Source organism: Mirounga angustirostris, unplaced genomic scaffold (assembly GCF_029215605.1).
Source record: "Mirounga angustirostris isolate CCGP_5_RB_7025 unplaced genomic scaffold, mMirAng1.0.hap1 SCAF_9, whole genome shotgun sequence".
Lineage (NCBI taxonomy): Eukaryota > Metazoa > Chordata > Mammalia > Carnivora > Phocidae > Mirounga > Mirounga angustirostris.
This window is the reverse complement of record NW_026991717.1, coordinates 51,994,786-52,007,519: the sequence shown is the minus strand read 5'-3', so window position 1 is coordinate 52,007,519 and position 12,734 is coordinate 51,994,786. Positions and strand designations below refer to the sequence as shown.

The 12,734-nt window shown below is 46.3% G+C and overlaps 1 protein-coding gene and 1 pseudogene across 1 annotated transcript in view; both read right to left on the bottom strand.

Annotated features, from left to right (window-relative positions):
- The window catches only part of ONECUT1 (one cut homeobox 1), a 36,304-nt gene that overhangs the window by 2,578 nt on the left and 20,992 nt on the right, over positions 1-12,734 (bottom strand). The gene's annotated exons all lie outside the window — the stretch shown is intronic.
- On the bottom strand, positions 6,946-7,029 carry LOC123862802 (U4 spliceosomal RNA; annotated as a pseudogene).

Below are 12,734 nucleotides of genomic sequence, written 5' to 3'. Positions count from 1 at the left end.
GCTAATGCAACTTAAGGCTCCTATGCCCTGACTCCAATCAGATTGCTGCCTCTCAGCACCCCACATAGGCACTGTGGACCAGCCAGTACTATCTTCATTTCTGGCCAGCTATACTCTGACGTGAGCTCCAGTCACAGTGAGGTGCAGATGGGGCATCTTCCTGGTGGGGGTAGAGGCTGTTACTCTTTTCTTTCCCTTTCCCTTTCCCCTTCTCTTTTCTTTCTTTCTTCCTTTCTTCCTTCCTTCCTTCCTTCCTTTTCTCTTCCTTCCGTCCCTTCCTTCCTTCTCTTTCTCTCTTTCTTTCTCCCTCTCTCTCCCCCTTCCTCACTTTCTCCCTCCCTTCCTTCCTTTCCTTTCTTGGCTTGAGCGATGCAACAGCCTTTATTGTTGCAGTAACACTGATACAGATGTTCCATTCTGGGTCAGGGCTACCCCCACCCCACCCTACCCCTTGGTCCTCATCAATGTGGAACTTTGGGGAGGAGGGGCAGAATTCCTAAGCAGAGCTGGAGAGAGGCAAGTGGGACTGGTAAATATGGGGGTCACCTGGAACCAAGGGTTCAACAGGGTCAGGATGCTTGAATCCTTTGCCTGATGGGGGCTGGGAATACTTGCGTCCTGGATTCAAGATCTGGCAATGCCCTGACCTGGGTTCAAAGCTGGGATGGGGTGTGGAAAAGCCTTAGACCAGGGTTCAAGAAAATGCCTTGGTTCCAGATCTTAGCTTTGGGAATGAGCATGGGAAATGGGTTGTTCCAGATTGGCGATGGGGGAATATCTCTGGGTCCAGAGTTTGAGGTTGACCCTGGATGCTCTGGTCTCCAAGCCCCAAGTTCACGGCTGGGGTAGAGTCTGGTCCCTTATATAACAGGGGCTGGGTAGGGGGGATATCCCAATTTTGGAACTCGGGGGAGGGTTGCAGATGTCCTACTTTTTGAACTGGAGAGAGCACTCTATTTTAAGGGCTGGGAAAGGGCTCTGGGTCCCTGGGTCAGACCCAGAGTGGGGGTGGCATTCTCCAAGTCTTGGGTACAGATCCCAGACCCCTAGGATCCAGCCTCTTGCTCTTGTCCCAGTACCTCCAGTTGCAGCCCCACTGGCGTCCACTTGAGGCCAATACTCTCAATCTTGTTCTCAATCTTGTTCTTGAGGTTTTGCAGGTGCAGTGAGGTGTGCACCAGAATCAGAAGCAGGGGCCCAGAAACACTGAGCAGGAAGGTGCTGCCCATGGCCCAGAGGATGAGAAGGCTGATGGCAAGCACTGTGGCCAGGCAGGTGGCAGGGTGGCCACTTGAGTCTCAGCCGAGGGCCACTGTCCCCATCAGCGCACTTAGGAGGCTGTGCAGCATGAGAGTGTACCTGCTCCTAGGATCATTCCAGTCATACCCAGGCTCCCCTCCAAGCCCAGAGCCTCCACAGGTCCATCCTCCCAACCCTTCAGGTTGACCATATCCCTGTCCCTGTCTCTGCCGGAAGTCCCGTCATTCTTTCATATGTCCTCATCCCTCCAGTTGGCTGCCCTGCCTATTGCTGTCTCTGCTCCACCTCCTGCCTCTTTCTGCTTTTTAATATTTATTTGACAGAGAGACACAGCGAGAGCAGGAACACAAGCAGGGGGAGTGGGAGAGGGAGAAGCAGGCTCCCCGCTGAGCAGGGAGCCCAATTCGGGGCTCGATCCCAGGACCCCAGGATCATGACCTGAGCCAACGACAGACACTTAACCGACTGAGCCACCCCGGTGCCCCTCACCTCCTACCTCTTTGTATTCCAGGTTCTCAATATCTAGATGGTTCATCAGCTCTGGACAGGTATAGTCTCTGTGCTCTCCTCACCTAGCCCTGCTCCCCTGCCGGCCCCTATCTTTCATTTTTAATTGCTTCTGGATTTTAGAGTTTCCCTAGTGCCTTAGCACAAATTAGCTCAGCACTCAGATCAGCTGAAAAGCCAATAAGTGAAGGCTGAAGGAGACTCCAGTCTTTGGGGTGCAATCTAGGGATCTCCAAATTTTTTTAACCATGTGCTACTTAGTAAAAAATGTTTTGAGTGTACACTCCCTAATATTATTTATTTATAAATTATATATGTGTTACTCTATTACTACATGATGTACATTATAAAGCATACACAAAATATAAAATTTTTGAAAGGAGTAAAATAGAAATAGACACAGGAATTCTCTTCTACAGATGAATTAGCTTGCCTAGGCCCTAGCATGCATTCAGCCCAACCAAGGGACCACTGGTCCAACTCCAATCATAGGGAGAATTTCAGAATGGACATGAAGGGAAAGCTCAGTCAAAAAAGAGAGATTTTGAGGCCAGTCAGGCCATATGGTACCTTTTATAACATATCCCATAGGTCACTGGCTATGCCCCTTTTCAACATGAGAGGTAGCATCAGCATAATGAGAAGTATGCACTAAATGCCCAATCCCTCAGAGCATTGAGCACATATACCAAACCAGCTGAATTTCCCCAAACGGAATCTCTGCCCCTGGGGACCAATAGCCCTCACTGGGCAACTAGATTAAGTCTCTGAAAGAACAGCTGACTAGACTGAAGACACCTCTAGTTAGTTTGAATTAGCCCATGTAGACCAGCTTTATACAATACTGATGCACATGGCTGATGGAGTCATTCCTTCACTTTCACAAATGAATATGACACAGGCTTTGCTCTTAAGAAGGTCAGTCTAATGATCACTGAAGCAAATGACTGTATGTATAAAAAGAGTATACAGGATTATTACTTTGGCTTGAGGATATTAATGAAGGCATCAAAGAGGAGGGGGTGCTTACACTGGGCCTGAAAGGATGAGTAGGAGTTTGTTAATGAGAGACGTGGGACAAACTCATGCCCAGCATGGGGAGCAGTGCTCATGATGGATTCATAAATGTTAGTAGACAAAGATCAGATTTGAATTATCTTGTTGGTAAGGGGAAATTACTGAAAGATTTTGAGAATGTGTATAGTGTTATTAAATTTGGGTCTAGAAAAACCCCTCTGGTGGGGTTGTGGGGGATAAATTGGAAAGCAGCAAGATTAGGGACAAGGATGCTGTTACCATCCTGACCCCCTCAGGAGTAAGGCACTCATTCCTCCACCTGCTGCAAGAGTTGGTGGCTGGTGGCCCTCAGGTGAGGGCCATTCTGGGAATTGCCTTGAGGTGGGGTGGGGTGGGAGCTGAGGGGAGTAGGGGATGGGGGTATGGAGGATGGAGGCTGAAGAGAGTGGGAATGTATCCCCTCCCCAACCCCTTGCATCAAGTTGGGACAATTTTGAAGGGTCACCCTGTTCTACAGCACCCCACAGAATTGGTTGAGGCTATTCTTGCAACTATCAAAGTTCAACTTCTTCAGCCTGGTTTTTCTTCCTCCACTCTCCCAACAGGGATTATTCTCCATAGCTCTCTCTGATAACCTGCCTACATGCAAGTCTCAGAAACCTAGAGTCTGCTTCCCAGAAAACCTGACCTAAGAAAACCACTGTAGTGAGGACCCCAAATTAGACAATGACAGTTGGGGGAGGAATATGGAGACCAAATTCAAGCTTCTTGGAAGACAGAACCAGGAGCACTTAATGACAACATGGCTGGGAGGGTAGAATTCTGAACAAGTCCCAGGTTTCTGAATGGAAGGTGGTAATGAGGCCATTAGGGAATGCAGATGGAGAAATGAATTTTATGAGAGCAGTAATCACTTCTATGTGGGACAAATTGCATTTGAAGTGCTTGTTGGACATTCTGTTAAAGATCTCCAACAGACTGTTGTCCAGCAGACAGCACGACATATGGGGCCTGGAGCTCTGGGGTCGCGGGGCGGGGGAGGTGTGGGCTAGGACGATAGACTGGGAAGTCATTAGGGCTCTAGATGGTAAATTACCCAGAACATACCTATGGAAATGAAAGTAATTGAGCATCAGGTACAGACTCAACTTATTTATCATTCAAAAGGCAGAGCTAAGGGAAATCACAAAGAAATATCCATTTTCCACCTAACCAGTTTGTATATTTGAATGACTTCAATCTGGTCCTTGGCATTTGGTAGGATTGAGTGGACTGAAACTACTTCCAAACCAGCATTTCCCAAATGGTGTCAGAGGAATGATACTGTCTCCAATAGGTTCCAGGAAAAGATGGTTTGCAGGTCAAGTACATTTGGGAAAAACCTACCATATATAGCTTCTTCCTCGAAATTCACAGTATGTGTTAGCACATGTAATTATGTTTCCCAGATTTATTTAGCCCTAGAACTCTGTTTAGCAGGGACTGTCTATTAATGTCTCATGCAATACTAATGTTGGGGAAATGCAGTTTGGAAGTCTTTGCCCTGAGCTCTCAAGCATTACAGATGTCATGATGTCAGAGCCTGGAAAGTGAGATTCTCCAGGCGCAGGGAGCCTGGCTGACTCATTCCATATCTCCAGGGCATCCTGGCATAGTGCCTGGCTATAAAGGGGCACTCACTACCTGTGTGGGTACTACAGAGGGGTGGCTGTGACTCCGTGTATGTGGTATATCTGGAGAGAACTCTGTGCAGATGTTGGAGTTGCTGAATAAGAACACAGAGATATCAGTAGAATGAAGAGGGTACTAAAGCTTGTTGAGGGTCACTGGGTGACCTTAGCAAAGAGGCTAGGAGGAACAACCCACAGAAATAAAATCGTGCTTCTAGAAGCTTGTACAGAACTACAGTGGTTAGAACTGTCAAGAGAATATGAACGAGAGCAGTGCTTTGGAATTTCCACGGAATATATTTCAGGGCAGAGATTACCCATTATAAGGTAGGAGACCACCCACTGGAGGTCATGAGAGTCCACGCAGTGTGCAAGGTGGAGAGCAGGAATAGGGAAGTGGAGGGAGCCATCACACGAGGTACTGCTGCTCAGGGAACAACACTGTCTGTGTTTTATGTGAAAGTTACACATTTTGTTTAGGCGTACAGTTTCCATTACAAATAGAGAAGTATTTATCATAGAACTGGATTATAGGAAAGAGGATTCTTATTGTTTTGAAAGGTAACTGAAGAGGAAGATGACCTGTCAGGAGTCACCTTTATGAAAGTGGGCCACAGATATATTTGCAGTATGCAGAGCAGAGCATAGTGAGCCCATCTGACAGGAGACTTTGATCTTCTCTATGAGCAAGGTCACTCCCCTAAGTGGGAGGCAGAAGTAGGCATGGGAGATGGCAAAAGGCAGATATGACTTTGTGTACCGTAAGAGTAAAGATTGTAAAGAATTATTATTTATTTTTAAAAGACAGCACATGAGGATATGGATAAAAGACAGAGGCTTTCATTTTAGGCATGCCTGGGACCTGTGCTTTGCCCATAGTTGGCAAGACGGAGCCAATTGTATTTCAAGAAATATGAACTCTGTAGGATATTGAAAGGTATTCCATGAACAATGAGTTTTGAGTTCAGTTTGGGAAGTGCTGAGTTAATTAATCATTAAACAAGCTTCTTTAATGTAGGACTTCTCAGAGCCTTTTATATGTTAAGGTGCACTGATACTTACGGGGTCTCCCAAACTTCTTTGATTAAGGAACTCTATTCAGGGAATTTCTCTCAGGAATGGTGTTCCTTAGAATGGTGTTTCTCGGGGCGCCTGGGTGGCTCAGTCATTAAGCGTCTGCCTTCGGCTCAGGTCATGATCTCAGGGTCCTGGAATCAAGCCCCGTATCGGGCTCCCTGCTCAGTGGGGAGCCTGCTTCTTCCACTCCTCCCTGCTTGTGCTCTCTCTCTTGTATCTCTGTCTCTCTCTCTCTCAAATAAATAAATAAAATCTTAAAACAAATAAAAGTAAAAAGAAAAGATAACATATGTTGAAGTGATTATTAAAACTATAAACCCTTAAGGGAGTATTCTAGATGTTTGCAAATTAATTTTTTACTCCTTCCCTTCTTCTTTAGTCATGATACAAGTATAAATACTGAATTTGCACAGTAGGCTGGAATCTTTGCTCTGATTCTAGCCTGTGGCATGAACTTGGACACATCATTTGATCTTTCTTTCTGCCTTCTTTAAATGAGCAGACTATGTTTCAAGGCCCCTATGGATGCAAAAGCCCTGTGAGTTGATGAACACATGGCTGCAGTGTCTCTCCTGGTTTCCAAAGTCCATTATCTTCTCAAAAAATTCCCAAAATAACCCTACTCTGTTGTTGAGAATATATAGCCACGATGTTGACTTTCCTTTTCTCCCACCTCATGGCTTCTCAAAAGGAGCAAGTAATGGCTCTGCGGGAATATCAGCCAGGGCTGCAAATAATCCTGATCCACGTTCATCTGAATGGAGGTGATAACACATAAACTCACATTCCTCCGAGCTGTTTCGACTTCTAAAGTTTATGAGCTCTGGAGATTAAAGCAGTGATAACCAGTACGGCAGACACTGAGAAGAGTTAAGCATTTGCCCACCTAGGAGTCTGAGCCATTAAACGATTGTAGTTTATATTTTTACTGAGTTGCTACTTTTTCATTACAACTGTAGGGCAATTTATGCAACTTCCTTCCTGACTTTCTGGATCATTTGCTCTAGAGTTGGCTGCTTCACATGAGATGGAAATGTGGATGAGGGTAAGGCTGTCTTCTTGCGGGTGGTAGAGCTGTGTGTGTTTCACTGTACTTACCGAGCATACACCGTGGGTCCAGGTAGAGTCACAACACTGTACTCTGTATTCCCAGTCTACGAGTGAGGAAGACTTTGTAAAAAGCATCGCACTGGTCATCAGAAGTTTTGGGCTGTGGTTCTGACTCTGTCATTAATGAGTTGAATGACTGGGTTAAATCCCTTAACCAAGCCGGTCCCAGGTTCCTTAACTGTATATGTATAACAAGGGGATTGGATAAATAACTTATAGTCCCTTCAAGGTGCAGCTCTTTGACTTGATGTGTGTAAACAGCTTTCCACGTCACTCCAGGGGGAAGCAGCGGGCAGTGTAGACCCTGTTCAGGACTATTGGTTTCAATTAGCAATAATCGCACCTCGGATAAACCTCATTGGCTACGATACTGCCACTGCGCAAAGCTAGGACTATTGGTTTCTACATCATTCGTGGGCACCTGAACAAGTGTGAGGGTTGAACTGTTTACTCTAGGGGACAGCTGGGCAATCCTTCCAGGACACGCCCCCTCTTTCGTCAGACTGTCCATATACCCCTACTACCTCCACCTCACTCCTGGCAGGCAGAGGTGGTCAGGGGGGAATTAGAGAGAGAAGATCTTTGGGGCAGAGCACCTTCCAATGAGGTAGGAAGGGAAAAAAACACCTGTGTGTACAGTAAACAAAATTATCAGGTAGGATCGGAAAATTAGACTCCATAAATTGTGTTATTCTTAGACATAATTTGTAAAGGTCCATTAGAAAATTCTAGCTTACCTTAGTTATACTAAGAAGGACTATGGAGAATATGTGTTTTTTTGGGGGGGAGGGGTGGATGCAGAGGTAGACAAGTGAAAAATCAGGGATGGGGGCTCACTTCTAGGCAATCATGCTATCTGACAGAATAAGATGGGAATGGGGCCAAATGAAGGGCAAAGCTTGTGTCTGTCACTTTAAGGGCATTACTGAATCCGGCAACCGCTCTGTGAGGACCAATTTTAATAGGGCTGAGAGAAATTTAGGGACATATGCTGTAAGGAGGGCAGTTTTGGCCTTGATGTCTGGATGGAGAACCCCAGAGAGGCAGGGTAAAATGACTGAGGGACCCAGGGAAGAACCAGACCGGGGTGATTCAAATCAGATTCATTTGGTGGTCTGAATGTAATGGATTGAGGGAGGACTGTATGCCTACAGCTTCCCCCTTCATACGTGGCTTGTGCCCTGTGAGTCCCTGTGCTATGGCCAAGTATTTTCTCCCTCCAAACAACTGCCCCAGTGTCTGTTGTCTCAGCATGATTCCACGGGACGTGGTTCAGAAAGAAGTAAAGGGGAAAGCTGAGATTTCCAGGGCACCATGAAACTGTGGCATTTTAATAGGGGCTTGCTAGAGACCCCATGTCTTTGTCCTAAAGGCCAATCTTGGTGGGACACCTGGGTGGCTCAGTCAGTTAATGTCTGCTTCAGCTTGGGTCATGATCCCAGGGTCATGGGATCGAGCCCCACATTGGGCTCCCTGCTCGGAGGGAAGCTGGCTTCTCCCTCTCCCTCTGCTGCCCCCCGCCCCGCTCGTTCTCTCTCTCTCTCTGTCAAATAAATAAATAAAATCCTAAAAAAAAAAAAAAAGCAAGCCAATTTTGGTGCTGAAAACTTCTTGAGTAGGTAAGCTGGTGATGTCCCACATCATTCAGGGGAGGCCCAGCCTGGATTTGGAGAGGAAAGTCCAGGCAGCTGCTAAGGCTCTCAGTTCCTCTGCTGCTCCAGTACCTCCAAGGTTAGGTGGGGCACACTGGTAACATAAAGGTGCACCCTAAAATTCTACCCAGATTCCTGATTGGCTTGCCAGAGATATCCCTGCATGCTCTGCTCAGGGGAGCTCGGGGCTTCAGGGGTAGGGAAGAATGGATAAAAAGGCAGCTGGGTCAGAATAGGCAAATCCACAGGGACAGAAAATAGGCTGGTGGTTATCTATGGCTGAGTGGGTAGTGGGAGGAAATGCCAGTGACTCCTCATGGGTGTAGGGTTTCTTTTGGGGGGAGGGGATGAAAAGGTTCTAAAATTGGTTATGGTAATAGTTGCACAGCTCTGTGAGTCTACTAAAACCACTGAATGATACCCTTTAAATGGGTGAATTGTATAGTATGTAAATTATAGCTTAATAAAATTGTTATGGAAGAAGTCGCTGGGCGTGCACACACAGGATGAGTCCTCTGTTATCACTCCGTCTGCCCCTGAGAAGGACCCTCTTCTAAACTGTGGCAAGGGAAAGCAGGGGTCGGCTCTTCATGTCTACTGAGCCCCCAAAGACTCTCTCTTGACAGCTGAAGCTGCTTTTCTTTTCTTTCTTTTTTTTTTTTAAAGATTTTATTTATTCATTTATTTGAGAGAGAGAGAGCGAGCGAGCAGGGAGGAGGGACAGGGGGAGAGGGAGAAGCAGGCTCCCTGCTGAGCTGAGAGCCCGATGTGGGGTGAGATCATGACCTGAGCCAAAGGCAGATGCTTAACTGACTGAGCCACCCAGGTGCCTTGAAGCTGCTTTTCAAAGCAAACTCTACGTGGAGGAACAAGAATGCAAATAAAACAGATTTCAGTAAAACAAGATAGTGGTTGTAAGAGATGTAAAAAGCAGAACTCTGGACGTGAACGTTGCAGGTTCCTGAGCCCATTTTACAGGCCAACACCCGCACTGTGGAGATCAGACAGCTAGTGAATGGGCTGCAACAGTTTCAGGATTATAGCTGAGACTCCAGGAGTCTCAGTGCTGGCATACTTTGCCTTGCATTATTTTGCTATACCACACATATTTTTTATAAGCCAGGCCCCCAGTTGTTTTTGGAATGAGGCAGCTCTTGAATGTCAGCTTTGGAGGCCACAGCAGAATGCACAATGTACCATTTAAACAGCAACTCCAGTGAGTTCTGACTGATATGGTCAAAGGCAGCCTTTGCAGGGGGACACACACAAATTGTCTGGAAACTGTGGTGCCCGGCGGGGGGAGGTGCAGCCAATGCAACCTGCTGGCCACAAGCTAGCTTCGCTCATGTCTGTGAGTTTGTGGGTAGCCAGGGCACCAGTGGAAACTCTTCTGAGCATGTACGTGGAAGGCCTACTAGAAACCTGCCACCAGACATTCCCAGCCAGAAATGACCCCTATAATTCACCCCTGTATCTTGCTTTACAGTGCTTAAAACATCACCATTGAACCTTCCTATGTCCACAAAACTCAAGTGAGGTAGAAATGGGTATTCCTTCTTTTTCTGTAGATGAAGAAACAATGTCAGAGTGGTTGGGTGACTTGCCTATGGGCACACAGCTGATGGGGTGGGGGACCTCCAGCCCAGTGCACCCTGCAGGCAGATGTCAGCCTCTGAAACGGTTAAATGGGCAGGAGCAGTGGGTGAAAGGGAGCCCAGGGAACCCACAGCCACGATGAGCAGGGCAGGAGCAGTTGGGCAGCGAGTAGCAGGCCCGTTGTCAGCCAGCCCCGTCTTGCTGTGCCTGAAAGGATTACAGTGAGCCCACCCAGGAGAGTGGGTGCATGGAAATTGAACTGGAGGGAGATTGGGCAGGGTGGGGAGAGCACACCCCCACTGGCCTGGGGGAGGGAATCTAGTTCCAGTAGGGATGCCGAGGAGCAGGGGACAGCTATCTCCACGGGGATGTGTGCTTGGAGAGGAAGCTACATGAAACTGAGCTGATCAAATGGAAAAAGAAAGATGGGGAGCAGCTAAAGCTGGGAGTGTCCTCCATCCTATTCTGGTTGGAAAAGTCACCCAAACCCCTCACCACCCTGTCCTGTTGGCTCCTTTGACAGAGCCATCCAGAACAGAGATCTGCCTTCCCATGCACCTGCTGCCTGGACTCCTGGAGTCAGCATATAAAATATTTCCCTCAACCTCTCTTCTCTAGCTAAAGCTCAATAGTCTGTAGCCCAGGAGGTTAGGCTATTGGACTTTATGATCCAGAGGGCAGAGGCTGCCTGCACTTGGGGGGGTGGAACAGGATCAGTCAAAACGTGTGGCTGCTTCCCCTGTGCTATGCTCCACATGTGTGTCACCTTACAGAGCCTCTCAACAAGTGTGGGAGGTAGGTACTACCATTATCTCTAGTTTACAGATGGGCAGCCTGAGGTTCTGGGGTCCAGGAACTGGCCTAAGGTCAAGCTGCCAGTAAATGGTGGAGCTGGGATGATAGCCTGGGCAGGGACTGCTGATGGTACTGGAGGAGATGAGGAGGGTGGCCTAGGTACTCCTCGGGCACAAACCAAGAGGACACCAGAGAATCATACTAGCTTTCACTCTCTGGGACCCTAGACTCTCTTAGTTCTTCTCCCCACAAACTTTGTCTTCTCCCATTTATTCTGTGTTCCTTCTCATACAGGCTGAACCTGAGCTAGAACGGTGAGCTGAGAATCCTCAGTGAATGAATACATTTTCATATCCCTATGATACTTGCATTGTCCTCTTGCTGGCCATTCACACCCATGTGCACACATTTTCTTGAGCACAAGCTCAAGCCTTTCCACACTCACAGGAAGAAACACCCACTATCTGACCCTCCCTTCCATGAAGCTCTTTCCCTGCATTGTAGCTTCAAAGGAATCACTGCCTCGCACTGGCTTGTTCAGTTAGTAACAAAAGGTAATGTGGCTCTTTTCTGGGAGCCTGGCTCAGAAATTCTGATTTTCAAATTCCTACACTTCTCTTTTTTTTATTTTATACACACACACACATATATATATTTACTTGTTTATATTTTTTATGTTCAGTTAGCCACTGTACAATACATCATTAGTTTTTGATGTAGAGTTCGATTCATTAGTTATATATAACACCCAGTGCTCATCATAACATGTGCCTTCCTTAATACCCATTACCCTGTTACCCCATTCCCCCCACCCCCCTCCCCTCTGAAACCCCCAGTCTGTTTCCTGGGGTCCATAGTCTCTCATGGTTTGTCTCCTTCTCTGATTTCTCCCCCTTCGGATTTCCCTCCCTTCCCCTATGGTCCTCTGTGCTATTGCTTATGTTCCACATATGAGTGAAACCATATGATGATTGTCTTTCTCTGCTTGACTTATTTCACTTAGCTACCCTACGACCCAGCAACTGCACTACTAGGTATTTACCCTAAAGATACAGATGTATTGAAAAGAAGGGCCATATGCACCCCAATGTTCATAGCAGCAATGTCTGCAATAGCCAAACCATGGAAGGAGCCAAGATGCCTTTCAACAGATGAATGGATAAAGAAGATGTGGTCCATATATACAATGGAATATTATCCTACACTTCTCTTAATGCCTGATCCATTGGAGTTTTATCATATCAGTATCCCTCATCTTAAAGAGCCCTCAATATTTTGGATCCCAGTAATTGGAAACATGATACTAATGCCCTACTTTTGATGTTGATTCCTCAGAAAATCAAAACAAATGGTAGACCTGATGAATTACATGCTTATGATGTGTTATTATCTCATATAGGCCTGCTGTGCATTGCAACTCTTAGTTTATTGATCCTATTTCTTTAATTACTATCCATGTATAAGACTTTATAATATTCATGGCAATTGAAAATTATAAAATGGAATTCCTTCAAAAATAACCTACAATTCTGACTTTTCACTAAGTTATCAGAAATTTTCCATAATTAATTTCAAATTTCAAATTAGTGGTTTTCCTTGTTTGTATTTCTGGAAAGTTGTCCAGAGAATCAAATTGTAAATGCTATTTTCCCAATGGCATGTATAATTAGTCTCACAAGGGGCTCCCAAGAGCCTGAAAGGAAAGCTGTTGGTGGCTATTCCAGGACCTTGACACTGACTGCAACCACCTTTCCCATCTCACTACCTACGACTGCCTGCCCACCACCCCTACTGAGCCACACTGCTCAGAAGTCAGTCCTAGATCCACCATGAATTTTCTTACCTCTATTTCTTTTGCTCAAGTTGTTCCCTCACCCAGAATGTCCTCCCTTGTCTTTCTTTTCTATATGAAAGTTTCCCTATGTACTCAAAGCCCAGCTCAAGTATCTCATTTTCTGCTAAGCCTTCTCCATCCCCTCTCCCATCCAAAGAGAACTCTTGTCTCCTATGCTCAGACCACCTCCCCACCATTTCCCCAGATAATCATTTA